Source organism: Gekko japonicus, unplaced genomic scaffold, assembly GCF_001447785.1.
Source record: "Gekko japonicus isolate JY-2015 unplaced genomic scaffold, Gekko_japonicus_V1.1 scaffold2370, whole genome shotgun sequence".
In the NCBI taxonomy this organism is placed as follows: domain Eukaryota; kingdom Metazoa; phylum Chordata; class Lepidosauria; order Squamata; family Gekkonidae; genus Gekko; species Gekko japonicus.
In genome coordinates this window covers 194,311-202,090 of record NW_015166491.1, presented here as the reverse complement: position 1 = coordinate 202,090, position 7,780 = coordinate 194,311, and the positions used below count along the sequence as shown (strand labels likewise).

At 47.1% G+C, this 7,780-nt stretch overlaps 1 long non-coding RNA gene across 1 annotated transcript in view; it reads left to right on the top strand.

Annotated features, from left to right (window-relative positions):
- Nucleotides 1-64: 64 nt before the first annotated feature.
- LOC107111232 overlaps nt 65-7,780 on the top strand; it is a 45,805-nt gene continuing 38,089 nt past the window's right edge. The window contains exons 1-2 of the long non-coding RNA XR_001482550.1: nt 65-235; nt 802-906. This is a non-coding gene — a long non-coding RNA (uncharacterized LOC107111232). The remainder of the gene's footprint in view (nt 236-801; nt 907-7,780) is intronic.

Genomic DNA, 7,780 nt, shown 5'->3' with positions numbered 1-7,780 from the left:
GTTCCTTCGCTCGCTGGCGGGAAGGGCCCGTCCGGTCGGGGCTGGCGCTCTGAGGCGGGTTCCGCCTTCACGCCTGGGCTGCCGCCGCCCGCCGCCCGCCGCCGCCTCCGACAGGCCTCGGCCGCGTTGGTCCTTCTCGGGGCTGCGTGCCGCCCTCGGGTGGCGGAACAGGCTCTCGCGAGGAAGCCCTCCTGGCCAGTGAGGGAACAGTGCGAGCGAGCTCACAGTCTTTTAGGTCAGGAAGGAGGGGCTCCACTGAGCGAACTAATTCATGCAGGAGCCAAATCACCTGCTCACAACTTTAATTCCGGTAGCTCACAAAGTAGGATTTTTGCTCACAGGACTCCATAGCTCAGAGGGACCATCGCTGCTGGCAGTCCGGCGAGCCATATCTTGCGGGAGCATTTTTGTCCTGGCAAAGAAAAAAAATCCCAAAAAAACTGTAAATAGGAGTCATTTCGCAGAAAAAGAGGGGCAGGAGGTCATTAGCATAACTTATTTGCATATGCCGCACCCCTGACATCACCGGAAGTGTGTCAGAAGGCAACACCCACGGCTCAGGCTCCACGGGACTGTTTTGGATTGCTAGCTATTGGGGGGGGGGGACAAGCAGATCTGTCCTGGCAGAGGAGGGAGAGCTGGTACCTGAATAAAACTTGGTCTTAAGGGTGCCACTGGACTGTTTTGGAAATGACCCTGACTGTAAACAATGCAAACGAGCGTTTATAATCTGCATAACAATCCAAGTGCATAATGATGGGAATGAGAAAATATTTCACAGTCTCTTCTGTGTAATTCTAGATGTGGACAGATCCCTAGATGAAAACAGATGACAGAAACTTCCTTTCCTAAGAAGAACGTCTTCCAAACATGAAGATATCCTTCATGAAATGTATCGCATTTATTGTATGTATAAAATTTATTGTATTTTTTTAATTGTACTCCTTGGTATATTGTTTATATATATGACTGTAGAATGGTTATAATTATGCACATTGTATTTCTGCCCAAAGCCCTCTCGCCACGTAATTTTCTCATTATTATCATTTTGTATTTGGATTGTTATTCAGATTATAAGGGCATGTTTGCATTGTTTACAGCTTTTTTGGATTTTTTCTTTGCTAGTTATATGGGCTGTTACCCTCATATATTGGAGCATTTTTGTACAGCAACAAAGGTTGGGTTGGACTGATCGGAACCGGCTTTCCTCCTCTTTGCTGAGATGGTTGGGGTGGCATAGGGGTCCAATCTGCATTTGTCTTTCCCACCGTTGTCCCAGCCTTCTAATTCCCTCTTCAAAAAAGCTGTCTACATTTGGTGTTGTTTTCACACCTCAACGGAGCTAGTATACTTTTGCACGTCCACATATGTTTATCATGTTCTTGTGGCGGCTCCACTGTCATTGTACCTCCCCACTGCTTTAAAAGAATCTTCTCCAATGTTCAAACAAGCATAGAGAAAGACAGAGTCACAGCAGCATGAAACTGATTTAAAAATGCAATTGCAGATTCTACCAGGGTTGCCAGGTCCGGCTTGGAAAGTAGCTGGAGACTTTGGGGGCAGATCCAGGAGAGGGTGGGGTTTGGGGAGGGGAGGGGAGGGGCCTCTACAGAGTCCACAGAGTCCACCCTTCAAAGCAGCCATTTTCTCCAGGGGAGCTGATCTCTGTCAGCTGGAGATCCATTGTAAAAGCAGGAGTTCTCCAGGTCCCACCTGAGGGCTGGCAGCCTTAGGGTGGCATCACCATGCCTCCTCCCGTAACTCGTTGGATGGACTATTGGGATCGGACCCAGCCCTACGTGGAGTAAATACGGGAGTTCCTTTGACTCTGCTGCTCTCACACCGATTTGCGTTGAATACCAGGCCTTTGCCCAGGGTTCATACCAGACCAGGAAGGTAGAAAGGGACATCCATTTTTTTAAAAAACAAACAAGCGGCAGGTAAGCAGACCTAGTTTTGAGACCGATGGAAATGGATACAGAGCAGACATTTAAACAGCAGGTCAAAAACTAGTAGCCAATAGCATAATGCCCCTATATAAATCAATGGTGCGACCTCATTTGGAATACTGTGTACAGTTCTCGTCACCACCCCTTAAAAAGGATATTATAGCTTTGGGAAAAGTGCAGAAAAGGGCAACTGGAATGACAAATGGGTTGGAACACTTTCCCTATGAAGAAAGGTTGAAGCGCTTGGGGCTCTTTAGTTTGAGAAACGACGGCTGAGGGGTGACATGATCGAGGTTTATAAGATTATGCATGGGATAGAGCAGGTAGAGAAAGAGGTAGTTTTCTCCCTTTCTCACAATACAAGAACTCGTGGGCACTCCATGAAATTGCTGAGCTATCGGGTTAGAACAGATAAAAGGAAGTACTTCCTCACCCAAAGAGTGATTAACATATGGAATTCACTGCCACAGGAGGTGGTGGCGGCTACAAGCATGGGCGGCTTCAAGAGGGAATTAGATAAGCATATGGAGCAGAAGTCCATCTGTGGCTGTTAGCCACAAGGTATAGATAGGGACTCTGGGGCAAGTGATGCTCTATGTTCTTGGTGCTTGGGAGGGCTTCTAGTGTGCTGTGGGAGGGCTTCTAGTGTCCTGGCCCCACTGCTGGACCTCCTGATGGCACCTGGTATTTTTGGCCACTGTATGACAGAGTGTTGGACTGGATGGGCCATTGGCCTGATCCAACATTGGCTTCTCTTATGTTCTTAGTAGAACAAATGTTCTCCTACTGGGTTTCGAACTGCCATTTAAATGGCTTTTTTGTATCTATTTCCATCTGTCTCAAAACTAGGTCTCATTTGCTTACCTGCTGCTTGTTTTCCAATAAGCTTTCCAAGTGAAGCTGGGGTTTACCAGCAATCAAAAAAATCACTTCAAAGGAAGATGTTAGCTTGAAATTGCTGAATTAGAATATAGATCAGCAAACTCCATTTTATTCGTTGAGAGCTCACTCGGCCTGCAGTTTCTCTACACTGCATAAATTAAATCAGCATAGCAGAACTATGAAAATCCTGTTATCAGTTCTCCCCTCCTCCTTGACATTTCTGCCTGAGTATAAATACATATAAATACATATGTAGAATGAGCCAACACTTCATGTAAGTAATTAGACTAGGATCTGGAAGACCTCAGTTATAATCCCTGTGTCACTGGATTGCTATGGGAAGTGGTGGCACAGGCAGCTAATGCCTGCAAGTAACAGCACTAGCGAACAGCCACTATGGCTGTTCGAGTCCACCGCGGCCAAGGTGAGCTCCTGGCCCTAGTCCCAGTTCCCGCCCACCCAGCGGCTCGAAAGTGTCTCACGAGTAGACAAATGGGTACTTGCCCTAGGTGGCAGGGAGCACCCACCTCCTGATGGGGTGTGCCAGGAGTGCGACGGCGGAGTGATGGCGGCGGCAGAGACAGGCTGAGGACGTGGCGACGACGGTTGGAGGCGGAGCTGTGATGACGCAAGGACGCAGCACAGCGGAGCCTGACGGACGTTAGCCGAGCTGCACCCGGAGCACCCGCGCGCCAAACAGAATACCAGCTGAAGCCTGCCGAGGATGCTGTCGGCTTGTCAGCCCACCCGAAGCGCTAGAACTAACATCAGAAACCGTCCGGAGAAGAAGCAACAGAAACGCATGCTGCTGGGTGCTGGTAGGCAGCCCCCCCCCCCAAATGAATTGTGGCCCTAGATTAGGTATAATTGGTACATATCCTCTGTAAACCGCTCTGAGACCCTCTGGGGCCAAGGGCGGTATAAAAATTGAAACTATAAATAAATAAATAAAATAAAATGGATGTGAGAACCACATTGAATTCCTTGAAGGAAAAGCAGGATTAAGAACTCTTTTTTTTTTTTTAATCTCCGAAGGGATATTTTTATTTTTTGCAATAAACTACAAAACTACAAAGAAAATTATTAGGAAGGGAACTACATCTAGGGATAAAGAATCGATAACCACACTATACTAAAACCCCAAGAGGAGATCTTTTCCTTGTTAGTGTATGTGTTAATGCCATAGTGTTAGTATCACAATATACTTGTAGAGTTCTTGTTTATCTCAGCTTCAATGTTTATGTGTTAATATGTTAGTTGTTATGAGAGAACTTTCTGATCGTCGTCTTGTTCTTTGCTTCAAAAGGCTATTTTCTGAGTCCTTCTGCCTTTACTTTGGCTTTCTGTCTCTAAAGTCATATACAACTCTGGCAGTACCTGCTTCCGTTTCTGCAGCAGAGTCCTCTTCCGTTCCAGAGGTGGCAGAGTCACTAGATTTTGTTTCCTCCTCCTTGGACTCTTCCGCCGTTCCCAACTGGTGCCGCAAAAACTCTTTAGCTTTGAAAGTGGAGTCTATCTTCTCTCTTTTATCGTTGATCTTAAAGATGACACCCTCCGGAATCGCCCACCGATACAAAATTCCATTAGTTTGAAGGAAAGCTTCGGATTTCAAATGGAATGTCTTTTAAGGTTTTGATGGTTATATTTTCCATTTTCAGTGGAGTTGCTGATGTCGCTTTTAAGATAGCATCTCTGGTCTGTCTTCTTGAGAATCTGACCACGATTTCTCCAGGCAGGGTGTGTGTTTTTTAAAATATAATTGGAGTGTGCCCTATAGGCCATCTCCATTTCTTTTACCAACTCATCCGCTGTTAAGCCTATTGCTGGAGCGATGATCTCACTAAGCAACCTCCTCAGGTCCTCCGTCTCTGCTTCAGGAATTCCCTGGAACCTGAGAATCATATTAGCTTTTTCCATCTGTAGTTGCAGCAAACGGCTTTCTTGGAAATTTTGCTTTGTTTCAACTTCTCCCATTATTTTCTTCAATTTCTTACTTGTGGTATCTAGCTCTTTAATTTTCTCAGTTGCCTGCTCCACTTTCTTCTCTGTTTCTTTCCGCTGGAGCTGCTGAGATGCAAAGTTCTTATTCATCACGGTCACTTGCTGGTTAATACCATCGAGTTGCTCCATCGCCGGCTTGAGCATATACGCTAGCATTTTAATGACGTCTGCTCCCTCTTCCGGTTTTGGGCTCTGTCTGCCCAGCGGTTTCGTTTTCAGCTTTCTTTGCTGGGCTGCCATTTTCTCCGAGTTGTTTACAATTTCTAACGCTTCTTCGTGGCTTGAAAAATCGCCCCATGATGACGGTAGTCAAGTAAGTCTCTCAAAACACACTCGTTATGTTTCCTCCCCTCTCCCCCTTCGTATCGTTTATCAGTTCATTCACATAAGAGGCGTCCCTCTTTGCGTCCGCTTTTACAATAATCCAGTTTATTCTGAACTCACGTTCATTGTCAGTCAGTTTCTCTGACCTCGCTCACTTAAATGCCATTCCACTCGATCTCCAGCGCTTGTCCCAGTCAAACCAGCTAGTGTCCGAAGGCCATGCAGTGTCTGGACCGTCAGGGCGGAGGGGAGCCTCAATTCTCTGGCATTATGCCATCGAAGAGGCTAGCCCTCAAAAGCCCTCTGGCCTGGAGCCTATCACAAAGGCTCCGTGGGGGTGTCACTTGAGGTGGCACCCCTCCAAGGCGCTGGTGTGTGGATCGCTCTCCCGCAGTTCGGGGAGAACGTCCGTCATCGCTGCTCCATAAACCGGAAGTCAGCATGAAGAACTCTTGATTGAATTCTAAGTCAGGAAAAAGTATGCCTTCTTTCTTTCTTTCTTTCTTTCTTTCTTTCTTTCTTTCTTTCTTTCTTTCTTTCTTTCTTTTGCCTTTAAGGTGCCAGTGGACTCCTGTTTAATTTTGCTGTTAAGTCACTGTACTTACCTGTTATATTTTAGGTTTGCATTAAAAATTCACTCTTGCATTTCATTACTTTTTGTTCTCACAATAATCCAGTCATTGGGGTCACAAAAGGCTTTTGTCAACTATATTCCGCAGGGTGGATTTGATTTAATCTAATCAATTTCAATTTCAATTTAAATCATGGTTTTATACATAAAGACTCATTCTTGCTGGTATAATCTTAAGTGTTTGCATTTTGCATGCTTGCCTGCCTGCCTTACCCATAGGTAGAGGAACTTCATTAAAATATTCCCAAACTATGTCTCCTTTACGGCCTGCTGCCATTATAGGTTTTCTCCTCCAGGGAGAGAATAATATGATAAACCTCAGGCTATACACACAAAGATCACAAGAGATGTGGAGTATTCTGCTTAAAAGGTTTCACTTGTATTTTTACTGCTTGCCCCTTTTGCCTCACACTTAGCTCCTTGTGCAGATCTCTTCCACTCCAAACAATCTTCTATTCATTGAATTTCATGAAACTTAGCACTTAAAAGGTAAAGGGTCCATTCTGTGTACATAGATTTGCAGAGGAACAATGGGATTACATTCTTTTTCTCAACTCTGTATGTTTATTTTATAACATTTTTGCTATGAAGAAGAGGAATGTCATCTCTACAGACACAGATTCACACTTCTGAGAACTGCAAAACCAAGCATCTGCAATATCTTCTAGAAAGAAAAACTGCCCAAAATAATCTTACAGAAACCTCTGATAGAGCATGACATTGTGAATGAATTAATAGAATTCATTTATCAAAAAAATTACACATTGCATGAACGAACAGCCGAGGTAAAGCGAAGCGAGGGGAGGCCAACAAGAGCACCGCCCCCCCCTCTCCGGCCTACCGCGGGGTTGCGGCTGGCAGAACAGACGAGGACTGGAAGAACTCTCCTCTTCCCTCTCCTCTTCCCCCCCCCTTTGCCTACCGGGACGATATTAGATGGAGCCTGGGTGGTGGCAACGACGCCGGTGGAAGTGCGACGCGGCTGGCAAGGCTGACGAGGATTCAAAGAACGCCCCCCTCGTCCCCCCCTTCCTCCCTCCCTGCCCACCGAGACGACACCAGGCGGAAACTGGGCGGCGGTTGGCGACGCCGCCAGAGGAAGGGCGACACGGCTCGTAAGGCTGTCGAGGGCACAAAGAACGCCCCCCCTTTCCCCCTTCTCCTCCCCCCCTCTGCTTATCGGGACGATACCAGGCTGAGCTGGATGGCGGTGACGACATTGGAGGGAGGATGAGCAGCCGGGACGCCCTGACGCAGAGGGGGTCGGCAAGGGAGGTACGGATCGGCGAGGAGGCCTGTAGCGGGGAGACCTTGGGCATGCCGCGGTTGCGGCATCAGCTGGTGCTGTGGAGACGCCGAGGGCCTGATGAAAGAGCCGTGAGGGGCAACGTCCAGCAGACTGCACAGCGGACCGCGGGTAGTGAGAGGACTCGACGGGCCAGTGGCGAAGCCCTTTGGGCGTCGCACAGAGGAACACCAGCAGGGGGAACTGGAGGTGCCCGGCCTCGGGGCTTGGAGCCCGTGGACAAGTGTATGGTATATCCCGCAACTAGGAGCCTGGAGCGAACTAGCAGAGACCACCCAGTGGCAGGATTGGAACCGCTGGAGATTATTTGTTCTGGAAAGCTACAGATGCAAAGTGAAGTTTAGGTTGTCAGCAGTAAGGGTGAGAGTAGATAGATAAGGATTGATTGTGTTTTACCTGTTTTTGGAAGGTCGTGTGCTGCTGTTGGATTGGTTTTAGCAGTTGGCAGGGAACTGGGAAATGGGAGTATGTTAGTTTTTATGTCAGTCTGTGGCCAAGGAGATATGGCTTTGTGCGGATCCTGGCCAGGGAAATAAGTAGTATTTCATATTAGTGCAGCACTGAAAAGACCGGTTAACAGAGGAGTAGGTAGTTAACTCTTAGTTATTGCTGGAGAGAGGTTTGTGTTTATTTGTGTGTACTTGCCAATATTGTAAATGGTGGGCGATCTGAAGTATTGTGGAGGTC